The 14,243-nt window shown below is 42.5% G+C and overlaps 1 protein-coding gene and 1 non-coding gene across 4 annotated transcripts in view; both read right to left on the bottom strand.

Annotated features, from left to right (window-relative positions):
* JAZF1 (JAZF zinc finger 1) overlaps positions 1 to 14,243 on the bottom strand; it is a 327,155-nt gene that overhangs the window by 262,963 nt on the left and 49,949 nt on the right. The window lies entirely within an intron of this gene.
* LOC123836172 (U6 spliceosomal RNA) lies at positions 3,025 to 3,127 on the bottom strand. The gene has a single exon (XR_006788874.1). It is a non-coding gene; the product is annotated as a U6 spliceosomal RNA (small nuclear RNA).

The raw sequence follows: 14,243 nt of genomic DNA, 5'->3' as shown, positions 1-14,243 counted from the left end.
GAGCGTTCGCTTGTGAGCAGGGCAGGGGGTTGGTGGGGGGAGAGAAGCAGAGTCTCCGCTAAACAGGGAGCCCGTCTCAGGACACCAGGAACATGACCTGAGCCGAAGGCAGACGCTTAACCAACTGAGCCACCTAGGCACCCCATGTTTTGTTTTGTTTTTAAAGATTTATTTATTTGAGAGGGGGGTGGGGCAGCGGGAGAGGGAGAGAGAGAATCCTCAAGCTCACGCCCACTGAGCACAGAGCTACAGTTGGGGCTCAATCTCAAGGCCCCCAGGACCCCAAGATTATGAACTAAGAGTTGGCCGCTCAACCAACTATGCACCCCACTTTTTATTTTGAATAGGCAATAATTCATATGGTTCACAAATAAAAATACAACAGGGTACCTAACAAACAGTACTGCCCCTACCCTTTTTCTATCTACTCCATCCCCCACCCACCCATTAAAGACAACCATTTCTTTTTTTTTTTTTAAAGATTTTTTTAAATTTATTTATTTGACAGAGAGATAGCACAAGTAGGCAGAGCGGCAGGCAGAGGGAAAGGGAGAAGCAGGCTCTCTGCTGAGCAGGGAGCCAGACTTGGGTGCTCGATCCCAGGAGCCTGGGATCATGACCTGAGCCGAAGGCAGCCGCTTAACCGACTGAGCCACCCAGGCGCCCCAAAGACAACCATTTCTACTGAGTTTCTTTTGTTTATCCTTTCAATGTTTCTTCATACAAATACAAGCAGATATGAATGTAGACCCCAATTTTGTTCCTTTTCTACACCAAAGGTGGCATACTACATACTCTATTCTGTACTTTGCTTTTTTCATTTAACCACATATCTTGAAGATCTTTCCATATTACTGCATAAAGAGTTTCCATGTTTTCTTTAAATGCTACACAATATTCAATTGTATGAATGGATCACAGTTTATTTCACCAGCCTTCTACTAATGGATATTTGAATTGTTTCCAATCTCTTCTATTACAAACAATGGTCTAATGGAAACCTATCTACATCACTTTGTATGTATTCAGATGTACCTGCAGGGAAAAATTACCAGAGCCAAATTGCTGGGTCAAAGGGTAATTGCATTTGTAATCCTGATAGATACTGCCAAACTGGCCTTCAAAAGGGCTGTGCTATTTTGTAATCTCGCAAGAGGTACAATGACAATTTTTCCAGATCTGGTCAACAATATATAATTATCACACTTAAGAATTTTTGCCAATCTGATGAAGTGAAAAGTACTACTCCAACACAGTTTAAATCTGCATTTCTCTTATTATGTTGGAGACTGAAAATCTTTTCTTTGGTATAAAGATAATCTGTATTTCATGTTCTGTGAACATGTCCCTTTGCCCATTTTTCTATTGATCTACCAGTCATTTTCTTATTTATTTGTAGGAGCTCTTTATAGAGAGATTAACCCCTTGCCCACTATAAATATTTTTTCCCTGACTGTCATTTATTTGTCTTTTGAATTTACTTACTGTGTTTTTTACCAGGTAAAGTTTTTATCCAAATTAATCAATTTTTTTCTTTTACAGTTTTTGAATTTTAAGTCATACTAAAAAGGCCTTCCTCAAAGTTATAAAGGAAGTTACCCATGTTTTTTCTAGTCCTTTTATGATTTTATTTATTTATTTTTTAAGATTTATTTATTTGACAGAGAGAGTGAGAGAGCATGTCCACCAGCTCGGTGGGGAGGGAGAATCTCAAGCAGACTCCCGGCTGAGTGCAGAGCCCAACACAGGCCTTGATCTCGTGATCCTGAGATGACGACCTGAGCCAAAATCAAAAGTCGGACACTTAACCGACTGAACCATCAAGGCACCCCTCTAATCCTTTGATTTTAAGCAAATATGAATATATACCCATCTTTTGAAATACTTGCTAGAAATATCATTTTTCACTTTTTCCAACTGAGGTAGACCAAACATTTTATGAACTGCCTTCCTGATTTCTTCCTCCTTTGTCATCATTCTTTTGAATATCACAGTAAACATCATATAAAATGAACTAAATCAAGGTAGAGTTTATTTGAATGGTATGAGATATAGAACCAACCTCATCTTTCTCCAGATACCTACCCACTTGGCCCAATACCATATACTAAATATTTCATCATTATCCCACTGGAAACATAATTTTTAAATACTTTTCTATTTGTGTAGACAGCAACCTGGAGTTTTAATAAACTTATGGTTCTAATTCTTTAGTCTAGACACCACAGAGGTAAATACAATTTATGCTATTCAGTTTATTTATGGAAACTGCTAAGTTTCATGAAACTGCATTCACCCAGCACTGTCCTTCCTCCCACATCATCAGTATCTTTTCAACAGACGCTTGACTTGAAGGGATATACAGATGCAAACTGTCACTGAGAAATTTACAGTTTGGAAGTTGCTAAATTATATTTCACAATGAATGTTTAAAAGGCAAGCAATATACCAAAATTAAAGTTTGGCAAAACTCTGTACCTCTTGATATCAGGGTTGTGAGTTCAAGCCCCATGTTGGGTGTGAAGCTTATTAGTAAGTAAGTAAATATAATACAACATCAGATTTTTTGGGGTGCCTGGCTGGCTCAGTTGGTAGTGCATGTGACTCTTGATCTCAGCATTTTAAGTTTGCCCCCCACGTTGCGTGTAGAGGCAACTTAAAAAAACCTTTAAAAAGAAAAAGTTTGGCAAAACTCTCATCAATGACAGAATTCTGGTTTATCCAAGTTCATTTTATATGCTCACAAATGTGACATTCAAAAGATTTATGAAAAAAAAAGAAAGGAGAAAAAAAGCCCAGAAAAGCAGTTCAGAAACTATCTGGTCCGCTTCAGCTGGGAAAGAGAAAAGTTATTTATTTTTTTTTTTTTGCATTTTCATAAAGGTAAATAGAAATAGGGGCGCTTGGGTGGCTCAGTCAGTTAAACGTCTGCCTTTGGCTCAAGTCATGATCCCGGCCTCTGCTTGCTGCTTCCCCTGCTTGTGCTCTCTCTGTCAAATGAATAAATAAAATCTTTAAAAAAACAGAAATATGGAACGCTTCACAAAGTTGCATATCATCCTTGTACAGGGCTATGTAATCCTCTCTGTAATGTTCCAATTTCAGTATATGTGCTGCTGAAACAAACATGAGAAATAATATTCTTTAACAAGGACTTAACATTCCCAATTATTTCTATTCAAAAGTTTCCAGTAAACTGGAATTTTTAAGGTAAAAATGAGAAAGATATAGTATTTTACGGTAAATGCTCTTCTACTCCAATATTAATTCCTATCATGTATATCAGCATCCTTCGCGTTTTATCCAATCAATGCATACTGCACATCTTTCCCTGCCACTTGAGGTTGTAAAATTAGTTATCATAGTTCAGTTTCTAAGAGATTTATACACACACACACACACATACAGAGTTAGAAGCAGCATATCCTTCAAAAATTGCAAGGGGATCAGTTCCTACATAGGGGATGCTCATGTAGTAGACATGAATTATAAAATCTTACATAGGGGATAATAGTACCAGAAAAAATAATGACAGCAACAAAATGATCCTACACTGGGAATGTGGGTCAGGAGGATCCTATGGAGTAAAAGCTCCCCCAGACAGGAATGAAGCATAGCTTCTGAGACCTCTGTGATGTTTCTTTTCTTTTTTTAAGATTTATTTATTTGAGAGAGAAAGATAGTGAGCAGGTGTGTGTGTGGGGGGGGGGGGGTTAGGGAGAGAGGGAAAGAGAATCTCAAGCAGACTGCACTGAGCACAGAGCCTGATGCGGTGCTTGATCCCACAACCTTGAGACCACGACCTGAGCCAAAACCAAGAGTGGGGCGCTTAACTTCCTGTGCCACCCCGGCGCCCCGACCTCTGTGATGCTTCTAAAAGAAACAGAGCTGAAGTGGAAGCCAAAAGCCCGGTGAACACAGAGGCTGTACTCATGCTACTTCTGGGTAGCCTCCCTGCCTCCCGACATCCCCCTTCCCCTCAAGCTGCTGCCTCCTATGTCAGCCTGCAGACTCAGGAGAAAGACTCACAAACCTGATTTCTGGCCCTGAGATGATGCTCTTGAATTTCAACCTTTTTTAAATTTGCAAATGCCTAATGAAGGCAATTCACCCCGGATCATACCTAAGTACCTAAAACTAACCATGAATGCCTACTGCCCCTCCCCTCCAACAAAACTCTATCTTTTCCCATCTGTATCAATAATATTATTATTTTCCAATTTATTTGGACTCCTTCACACCCCCTTACACCTTAGGCATCTTCTGACTCTGTCCACACCCTTCGACAGCCACCCACCGAGTCCTTCTCTGGGATATCCCCCATACTGCCCTCCCCGTTTGTTTCCAACTTCAGACGGTCCTCATGACCAGGACCCTGTGCCTACTTTATACACTCTTCACGGATTTCCTTCTTTCCTCACTCCCCCATTTACAAACGATTCTACAATTGCCATGTACCTTTCCCAAGTGGTACCAAAACCTCCAGTGTTTCCCATTATTTCAGCGACAGCCTGAAACCATGTCACTGATCATTTCATTCACTTGACAAATATTTATTGAGTCCCCCTTTTGGCCAGGCATGATTCTAGGCATTTGGGACATATCACTGAACAGACAAAACTCCTATTTAATCTTATCTTAACCTATTTTTTCCAGCCCTTCACCTTACTAGTCTCCTAGATAATTATAAACATTATCTATAAATAAATCTATACCAGAAGTTATATTTTGATATAATTACATTTTCAATGATACCTTAAAAAACCCTACTACCTACGGGATTCAGTAGTGAGCAAGACAGATGCTTTTTCCCTATGTCCTACTCACCCCCTCTCACCTTTCTGCTCTGAAAGCTTTCTCCTTTCCCTGCCCTCTAACCCCTGCCCACCCCGAAACACTCAATCCAAACCCTCCAACTTAGCTAAAGACTTTCTTGGGCAACAACGCCCACAGCAGGGACCATCAGTCTTTCTTTATCTTGAACAGTGCTTCTGGGGGTGTGTGTGGGTGTGTTTTCTTTTCACGGGTTTCATGAAGCTCCCTAATTAGAACAGAGGTCTCTGAAGACCAGATACTTGTTTTCTCCTTTGCACTTCCTGGTAGGATTCCATAATCCCAGAACACTACTGCCAAAGGAAATGTCTGACACCAGTTCATCAAACCAATTTTGCTTCCTGAGAAAGTTGAGGCTTAGGGAGGTTAAGTCATAGTATCAAGTGCTTAAAAAAAAAGTGAATCAATATTAATTGCAGACTGGCAGGCATCCTTTTCTTTGTCCCTAGGGACGGAGGAAGATGGCTGAACGGCTTCTTGCATGCAGTTCTTTCCTCCTGGTATCCACGCAAATGCTCCCAAGCTGTCTGACAATTTGCTGAGAGCTACTGCCCAGCGGAGGCCTAACTCACTTCACCCTGGTGGGTCTGCCTAGTTCTATATGTTTGCCCTCTTCCCAACTGTCTACTGCCTGCCCGTAGCTGGAGATCTCAGTGACACTAAACAAGGAGACCCTAAGCTCCTAGGTTTTCCAGACTCTAGACTGCTCTCCCTCTCTGCCCCATGAAATCCAGGGCTTCCTTTAGCTTGCCATATCAATGCTTGACCTTCTGCCCTGGCCAGGGAGCTGCCCTGCTGGGAACCAGAGAGCTCTCTGAGGGAGAGAGCTGGTAACAGCAGGAGCACACGGGTAGAGGTTAATGGAGCCTTAGTTAAAAGTTATCTACAAGTGCAAAATCAGCATAGTCCTTGAGAAGTACAATTTGGAACGGTCTAGTGGAGTCCAGATGTCATCTACAAAGCAATGAGATGTAGCATGATGTAGGAACGCCAGGATTTTTAGCGTGAGCCCCATTCCTATCCCCTACTGCCGCCATGTCATTCCCTCCACACTATTCATACAGAATTCAAAGAGGCACGTGTGATCCTTTCCTCCCATTCCTCCTACCTACTGAAATGGCAATGGTTTTCAGTAATGTTTCCTGAATCTCCTACAAATGAAAGGCCAGTTTGCCCTTTGCTTGAGCTGAAAAAAGTCAAATTTAACAGAAGCAGTCATATACATGTGGTCAATGTAGATAAAAATGGCTCCTGTCTGTTTCTTCGGGGGGGCCCAGAAGGACGGATAGTACTTAATCGGCCACAGATTATGAAGCCCACAGTCATCAAATTAGACTGGAGGTAATTGCCCTTCACGTGTTGTTTTAGGCAGCTGTTCCATTATTCACAGGTAAATCTGTGCCCTCAACTTATAATAATCCCTCGATGTCATGGTCTTCTGGTACAGCCGAATTCCATAACCTTGGAAGCCACCAACAGTTCTCTCTCAAATTATCTCTGGACCTGGAAGGATGGTTTGGTGGGAAGAAAATCCTGGTTTTCAAGATCAAAGAATATTCCTTACATTTATGAGAACCTTTGAAATATAGAAACTTCCCACCTAACACCAGCTGGCAAGTAGCCTTGTTTGTTTCTATCTAAGTAAATGAACTGTTAAAAGCAGAAAAAGAAAAATATTCTTAAGCTCCAAAATCTTCTTCTACCTGATTTTAGCTTCTTTGGGGGAAGGAAACACAGATTCATGCCTGAACCCAGACCACATGACATCACTCTGTCAGAGAGAGGGCTGCCAGAGTTGTCTCTCCTGTACCCCCTCCCCTCTCTCCGGGTTCAGCTTTTCCTCCCACTCCTCCCCTGCAGACAGGACATCTTCCAATCACTTTGGACTGCCCACCATGTCTGGAACACGCTCTGCAGCTCAGCTTCTGTGATTATCTGAACTTCGTTGACCCAAATTGGGCCACCATGACCCAGGTCAGCCTAACAATAACTGCTGACCCAGACCATGGGCTGGAACTCTTTCTGGTCCCCCCTGCCTCAAGCTGGGACTGATTCAGGAAACTAGGGTGATGCTAGGCCAGTGATCGGTCTTTAAGGGATCCTCCCAGGTCTCACAGAGGAGGAGGAGACAGATGGGGGCCTGACATGTCAGTGCAGCCAGCCTTCTATTAGCCAGCCACAGACCTGAGCAGATGAAACACCGGTGAATCACTGCCTCTAAGGTTATGTCAACCCTGGTGCACCACCCACCAACACCACCCGCTCAGTAACACAGCATTCATTCGTTCATGTGTTCATTCCTTCATTCGCTATTTAATGAGTCCCTGCATAGATGTAGGCAGATACATCTCAAAATTGCAAATCCAGTAAACTCCTAGTTAGCCTCAACCCACTGAAGTACAAACTTCCATCACCTGGAATGATGGGGTTCCTTCATATAAGTGACACTCTGCCATACTAAACAAACTGATATTACTGATATTCTGTGTCTAAACATACCTCTCCTTCTCTACCAGAAGAACTCGGGTTTATTTATATGGAAAGATACAGAAGTCCCTTTCCTAGGAAGCCTTTCCCAACTTCTCCAGTCTTCTTAGAAGACTTCCCAGCTACATCTCCCACCACAACCTTCCATAACTCTCTCCTCTAGCTATACTGCCCTTTTCTCACTTTCTGCCTTCCATGTTAAGTCCCTTTCCGCCTCAGGGCCTTTGCATATGCCGTCTGTGGTGCTGAAATGTTCCTGCCCATATTCCAACTCATTACTGACCCCAGCCCCACAGCTTCTACTGCTCCCCTCCTTTTATCAAAGTAAGCTTCCCCAGCCTTCAGATCTCAGTTGAACCAGGAAAGCCATCCCTGAGCCCCACCATTATTCACCCTCATAGTCTCACAGGACTTTCCTTCCCTATGTTTGTCAGAGCTGTACTGTTGAACGGTGATACTATTTGATTAAAGTCTATTCCTCACTAGACTATAAGCTCCATAAGAACAGGGGCCAGGACTCTTTTCATTTATCACTGTAAACACAGTGACTAGCCCAGGGGCACATAGTAGGCAGAGTATTAGCTGAATGAATGAGAGACCTTCTCTACAGTGCTTGGGTCACTGAATTCCAATTGCTTGTTTGTGTACTGGCCCCAAAACCTGGCCCCTGCCAGCCATCCAGAACCAAATACTTTTCTACAATGTCCTTTCTTTTTTTTTTTTTTTAAGATTTTATTTATTTATTTATTTGAGAGAGAGAATGAGAGAGAGAGAGAGCATGAGATGGGGGAGGGTCAGAGGGAGAAGCAGACTCCCTGCCAAGCAGAGAGCCCGATGCGGGACTCGATCCTGGGACTCCAGGATCATGACCTGAGCCGAAGGCAGTCGCTTAACCAACTGAGCCACCCAGGCGCCCTACAATGTCCTTTTTAAATGGACATTTAGCCCTATTATCGACACCTTGTATATCCACATTTAGCAACAACGGAGGGTTAAAATAAGATCTTAAGATCCTAAGGTTGAAGATCCTCATGTATACTAAGGTCATGAGAACTGGCCTTAGAATATATCTAAAAAAGGGGAGGCTGGTTGGCTTAGTTGGTACAGCATGTGACTCTTGAACTCAGGGTTGTGAGTTCAAGCCCCATACTGAGTGTAGAGCTTACATTAAAAAAAAAAAAAAAAAAAGAGTATATCCAGAAAGGTTGAAATAACAATCAAAAATAAAAGGGCGGGGGCATTGAGTACTACTGAGTGTTTCTGGTCAACTCTGACCTACCCAGAAAAGTCATAACCAAAGAACCTCACTTCCTGACTCCTTTTCAGTTGATGTCTCAGCTGTTTTCACCACTGAGTAGGACCCAAACTGAAGGACTAGAGACAGCAATGTGCCACGTGCAGCTTCTTGGTTAGTGGCTGTTATGGGCTGAATTGTGCCCCATCCCCCCACAAATTCATATGTTGAAGTCCTAACTCCCAGAACCTCAGAATGTGACTACATTTGGGGACAGGGCCTTTAAAGAGGTGGTTATGTTAAATGAGGCCCTTAGAGTGGGCTGTAATCCAACCGCGACCTGATCCCAGAAGAGGAGATTGGGACACAGACACACATAGAAGGAAGAGCAGGCAGCCACCTGCACGCCCAGGAGAGAGGCCTCAAGGAAACCCACCCTCCCCACACCTTGATCTGGTACATCTAGCCTCCGGGACTGTGAGAAAATGCATTTCTATTCTTTAAGCCAACCAGTCTGGTATTTTGTTATAGCAGCCCTAGCTAATCCATACAGTGCCCCAGCAGTTCTTGAGAGAACGGGAAGGAATGTTTTTGCCAAGTACCCACAAGCATCCGCTTCCCACCCCACCCACCCTTTGCAATCCAATGTGGCCATGGGTTGTCAGCTCCCCGCTGCTGCTGTACTTCCTTCTTTATTTGACCAATGAGGACACTGAGGCAGAGTCACAGAGGAGGCTGAGCCTCCAGGGCTATCTGCCTCCAAATTCCATATCCTCTTTTGCCCTAGACCTTCAGATCCAAAAGACCAAAGTAGAGTATAAAATAGGAAATGGGATCCCAATTTGCTTTATTTAGCCCTTAGAAAATGGGCAAGATCACCATTTTAGCTAAGCTGAAGACCCAGATGCATTTGTATGCATCACCCAAATAAAGCGATTGAAATACTGTGAAACAGATGTGAATAGGAACTAATTTTGCTTTTTTAATGAGCATTTTGACCAGATCAATACTACAAAATGCTAAACTGCAAAACATCATTACAATTTAAATACACCTGCCCAGTTGATTGGTTCAAAGAGGCATTTACATTACCTAAAAATGTATTTCTCCTCATAAGAGCAGGAGTCTATTATGTAAAATACAGTCATGAAAATTTTAATTTCACTGCATAAAGGACAGAACCTGGTCTAGCCCACAAACCATGGAAGAACAAAAAGAAACAAAATGCAGCTGAATGCTTCATCAGCTGTCTGTCACTTTCTGAATAGTGACTAATATTCTAATTATTAGTCACCACACTGCAAAGGTGCAATTAGGAAACAGGGACGATTGCTTTAATTTTTGTTGTTGTTGTTAACCCACAATTTGTGAGGCCTGCACGAAAATATGATTTAAGTCCCCATCCTTTTATAAAGGAAAAATGATTACAGTTAAAATTCAGTTCCCCCCAACCAGCATTAAAAAAAAAAAGCTTTGAAGTTGTATTGACAGATATGACTAACAACTGTAATCACAGAAATAAATTTAGTAAAACGATAATTTATCTGTCACAATTTACTGAGAAAAAAAATGCAGCACAAGCAGCTGAATGGTGAAGTTAAATGAAAGCAAAGATAGAACCCAGTTTTTAATAAAATGTAGAGCACTATTAATTGGTTTCCTAGCAACAGCCAGGCTAAAATTACTTAACATGTCTGCTCAATCATATGCAAATATGAGTGTTATCCCTTAAATGTTGATTATAGTTGGTCTTTTCAGATGCAAATCCAATGTGTAGAGTGACTGTAAATGTTGACAATGCTGATACCAAAAAAATCCCCTGATTAACATCATTCTGCTGTTCAAAGCACCAGCGCTGAGGATCCACCCTTTGGAAGGGCTGCAAGCGGCGTGGGACGCCATCTTCCTTACCTGCTATCTCACCTGGCCAGGCCCCCAGGCCACCACTGGCATCAAAGAGGACAAACAAAAGAATACTGCTGGGCCTTGCTGAACACCACTGCAATGACTTCTCACAATGCTAGATCATGGGTGGATGATGCTTTCAACTTACAGTTCCATCGGATGATGCAAGGGCTTGCCAACCCAAGACCAAGGGGGGTCTCAGGTTTGGTTTGTACATAAAACCAGACCTTTAGATGAACTCCATCAGAGCCCGAACAGTCAAATTCCCTTCAAAACTGCCAAATGGGGAACTCCTCAACTTTACTTCAGCCTCGTCCTGCTCTTCAAGAGCCACTTGGGAACAACCACATTCCACTGGCAATAGGCACCAAGAAGGGGTGCCTCTAGGGGCAGGAAGTGTGTAGCCCTGTCACGATCACCGTCAGGCTCCAGAGCCCCCTTAATTTAACACACCACTCCAAGCTAAAGCAATGTGCTTGCCACGCTTTCACTTATTCATGCAACAAATATTTATTGCATAATTACAATTTGTCAGGCAATGATCTACGTGCTGGAGAGACCGCAGTGAGTAAGAAAAAAAAATCCCTATCTTCACTCATCTTAGTGCTGGGGCGAGATAAATCAAGAAACACATAAACAATAAAGTCTCAGGTAGTGATAAAAAAATAGGGAAGAAAAAAAGTAGCCTAAGGAGGGGAGGAAGAAGGGGAGGGTTCAGGGGACCATGGCATAGAAAGCCTCTCGCAGGGAGACTTCTGCACAGATTTAGAAGGAAAAGAAAAACCCAGGCCCAGGAAGGGGAAAACAAGCCTGCACCCTGGGGCAGAAATGAGCTTGGAACAACATGAAGGCCAGGGAACAGGACGTGTGTGTGTGTGTGTGTGTGTGTGATGTTACGTGTGTGAGTGATGTGACGTGACAAGTGCAGCTTTGAGCTAAGGTCCTAGCCCCTGCCTTATAGTATTTCAGGGACACTACTATCTCTAGGCGTGTACTTCAGGACTAAAAGATGGAGTGTAAGTAAGGAAAAAGGAGGAGTCTGTCCCACTGAACCCTAAAGGTCTTTTCCTCTCCAGGTCAGGTCTCACTGCTCTCCTGACCCCTGAGAAATTTCTGAACCAACTGGAAAGTACAATCTTGAACTGATGTCCCCTAGAGGAATGGGGGTAGGTTTTTCTGGCCAAAGCCCTCTGCTTGCAAGCCTTCAAAGATTAGGGACTAGACAGTTTGTTTCTGACACCCAGTCAAGACTCCAAGATATGCCAGACAGTGGCCGGAAGCTCAGGACATATATTCCAAGAAGTTCTGAAGCTTGCTCATAAGGAGAATTGACAAAGATTATACAGACAGCTCCATTACCAAGCCTAGGATCCCCAGACTAATCTTACGAGTGCTGGGCCAAGGGACGGACAGATTCTTCTTCCAACACATCACCCTTTGGCCTTATACATCATGCCTTAAGTCTTTGAAGGCTTTAAGAGTTAGCATTAAACGCAAATGACCTTAAGAGAAACTTGTGAAAGCTTGGGTGCAGTCCACCTGGGAGTGGGGCGGGCTAGGGGCTTGGTTTCAGCCTACAAACACCCCAGAGGAACCTATGGAAGTGGGACAGGGCTTAATCCATCTGATTGGCCGAGAACAGACCTGCTTTGGGAATGGTGTCAGAGAAGATGCCACACCGGTCTGTATGATACAAACATTTTACCAGTCTTGCCTTAATTCATGTGAAGCCTTAACAAGAAACAGCGCCGGGACTTCATTTAGCCTGGAGTCTAGAAAGGAAAAAAAAAGTGCCAAACTGTTTCATCAAAGCGGAGCTAAATGTCAAAAAGAAAGAAAAATGGGGCCCACCACTCCATTAGAAGGACAGCCCTCTCTTGGCAGCTTCTAATCACAGCGGAAGGAGGCCAATACACTCAAATAAATTTTGAGTTGCAGAGCAAACAGGTTGTACATGTGACCGTAGTCCTGGTCACTGAGATGGTTCTTTTAGGCCCGTGGTTCTTGAAGGAGCATCAGCAGTGCCTGGGCCCTTATTAGAAATGCATATTCACAGGTCCAGCCCCATACTTACTGAATTAGCAATCTGGCAGTGGGCCCAGAAATCCGTTTCAACAAGCCCTCAGGTGGTTCTAGGCATGCTAAATTTGAGAGCCAGTTTCCGAGGCCCATTCAGCAAGATGGTGTGTCTCCTCTGAGTTTATGCTTAGCACCATCTTGCTGCAAATTATTTCAGTCGACAGGAAACCAAGGATAGAGCTGCACTGTACCTTCAGCACGTGGCATGCGTTCAAAATAAACACACTAATTGTGTGAATTCCTGACACAGTAACTTCTTCCAAAGAATGCACCACTCAGAACATAAGATGCTGATTTACTGATTTCTTAAGATAACCGATTTTTCTGGCAAAGAGAGAAAGGAAAAAAAGAAAGTTGGTTATTATCTAGGAAACCTGGGTTTGGTGGAGCCTTCTGAGAGAAGCTCTGAGGATCACTGAGTTCTCCGATCTACTGCTTGTCTCCCTTCCTGGACCCATTCCTGCACTGTGAAGGCTCCGTTCCGAACAACAGGAGCTCCCTCAGGGGGATGGAGGGTCTCAGAGGAGGACTCACTGCAAACACTCCAAAAGCCCTTGCTGAATGGATGACTCCCTCTCATTCTTATATTTGAGAGAGAATATTCTAACTTTTTAGTGTTCCTGACCATAAAATAGATGTTACACAGCAAACGTTTATCAAAAACACTGAAGATGAAAAAATAATCTAGAAGATGCTTTAATCATTGTAAGATAAATATACATGAGGAAACCTACAATCAGAAGGGTGAATCTCAAAGTTAACTGTGCATCAGAATCACTTGTGATGCCTGATAAAAATGCAGATTTCTGGGCCGCATTACCAAACATTTTGATTTATTCGAGTTGGGGTCCAGTGTTCTGCCTTTTGAATAAGCATGCCCAGGTGATTTTGATGCAGGGATTTGTACTTAAATTACTGACATGGGGGCACCTGAGTGGCTCACTCGGTTGAGTGTCCTACTCTTGGTTTCAGCTCAGGTCATGATCTCAGACTTCTGAGATCGAGCCCTGCATCAGGCTCCGTGCTCAGCAGGGAGTCTGCCTGAGGTTCTGTCTCTTTCTCTCTCTCTGCTCCTCCCCCCAACCCCCGCTCTCTCTCGCTCTCTAAAATAAATCTTTAAAAAAATAAAATAAATATTTAAAAAATTACTAACATGATAACTTCTCCCATTTTCAAGGGGTACTAATAAGGGGTTGAGAGAGGGTTTTTTTTTTAGGAAAATAAAGCAGTTCTAGAGCAAAAGAACTACAAGTTGCCTTTTTTCTATGTGTGCTAATGTTGGAAAACTGTAGTTGAGAAAAAGTTTGTATGTATCTATCATTAAGGTAACTTTTTAATAAGTAACTTTTCTCTGACTACAAAAGTTATTCATGTTCATTGTAAAAAAAGATAATAAAAAAGTAAAAGGGAGAAAGCAAAAATACCCATAACCCCACCTCTGAGATAACTTGGTATATTAATATTCTTCCAGATAACTTGCTTTCACACACGCACACACACTTTTTTTTAAAAAAAATAGTAGGATTAGAGTATATGTAGTTATTGTATTATGTTTTTTACATCTAACATTGTCGACATCTTTCTACCACTCCTTGATTCTTTTAAAATGACAGAATGTCTAAATATTAACTCTCTATTGGCTAAGAGGTTTTTAAAAAATAATCAAGGAATTAAAATTCTATCTATGTGGCCAGTACATAAATAT

The sequence above is a fragment of the Mirounga angustirostris genome, unplaced genomic scaffold (assembly GCF_029215605.1).
Source record: "Mirounga angustirostris isolate CCGP_5_RB_7025 unplaced genomic scaffold, mMirAng1.0.hap1 SCAF_12, whole genome shotgun sequence".
NCBI lineage: Eukaryota > Metazoa > Chordata > Mammalia > Carnivora > Phocidae > Mirounga > Mirounga angustirostris.
Note: the sequence above shows the minus strand (reverse complement) of the source record. Positions and strands in the feature narration are given on the sequence as shown.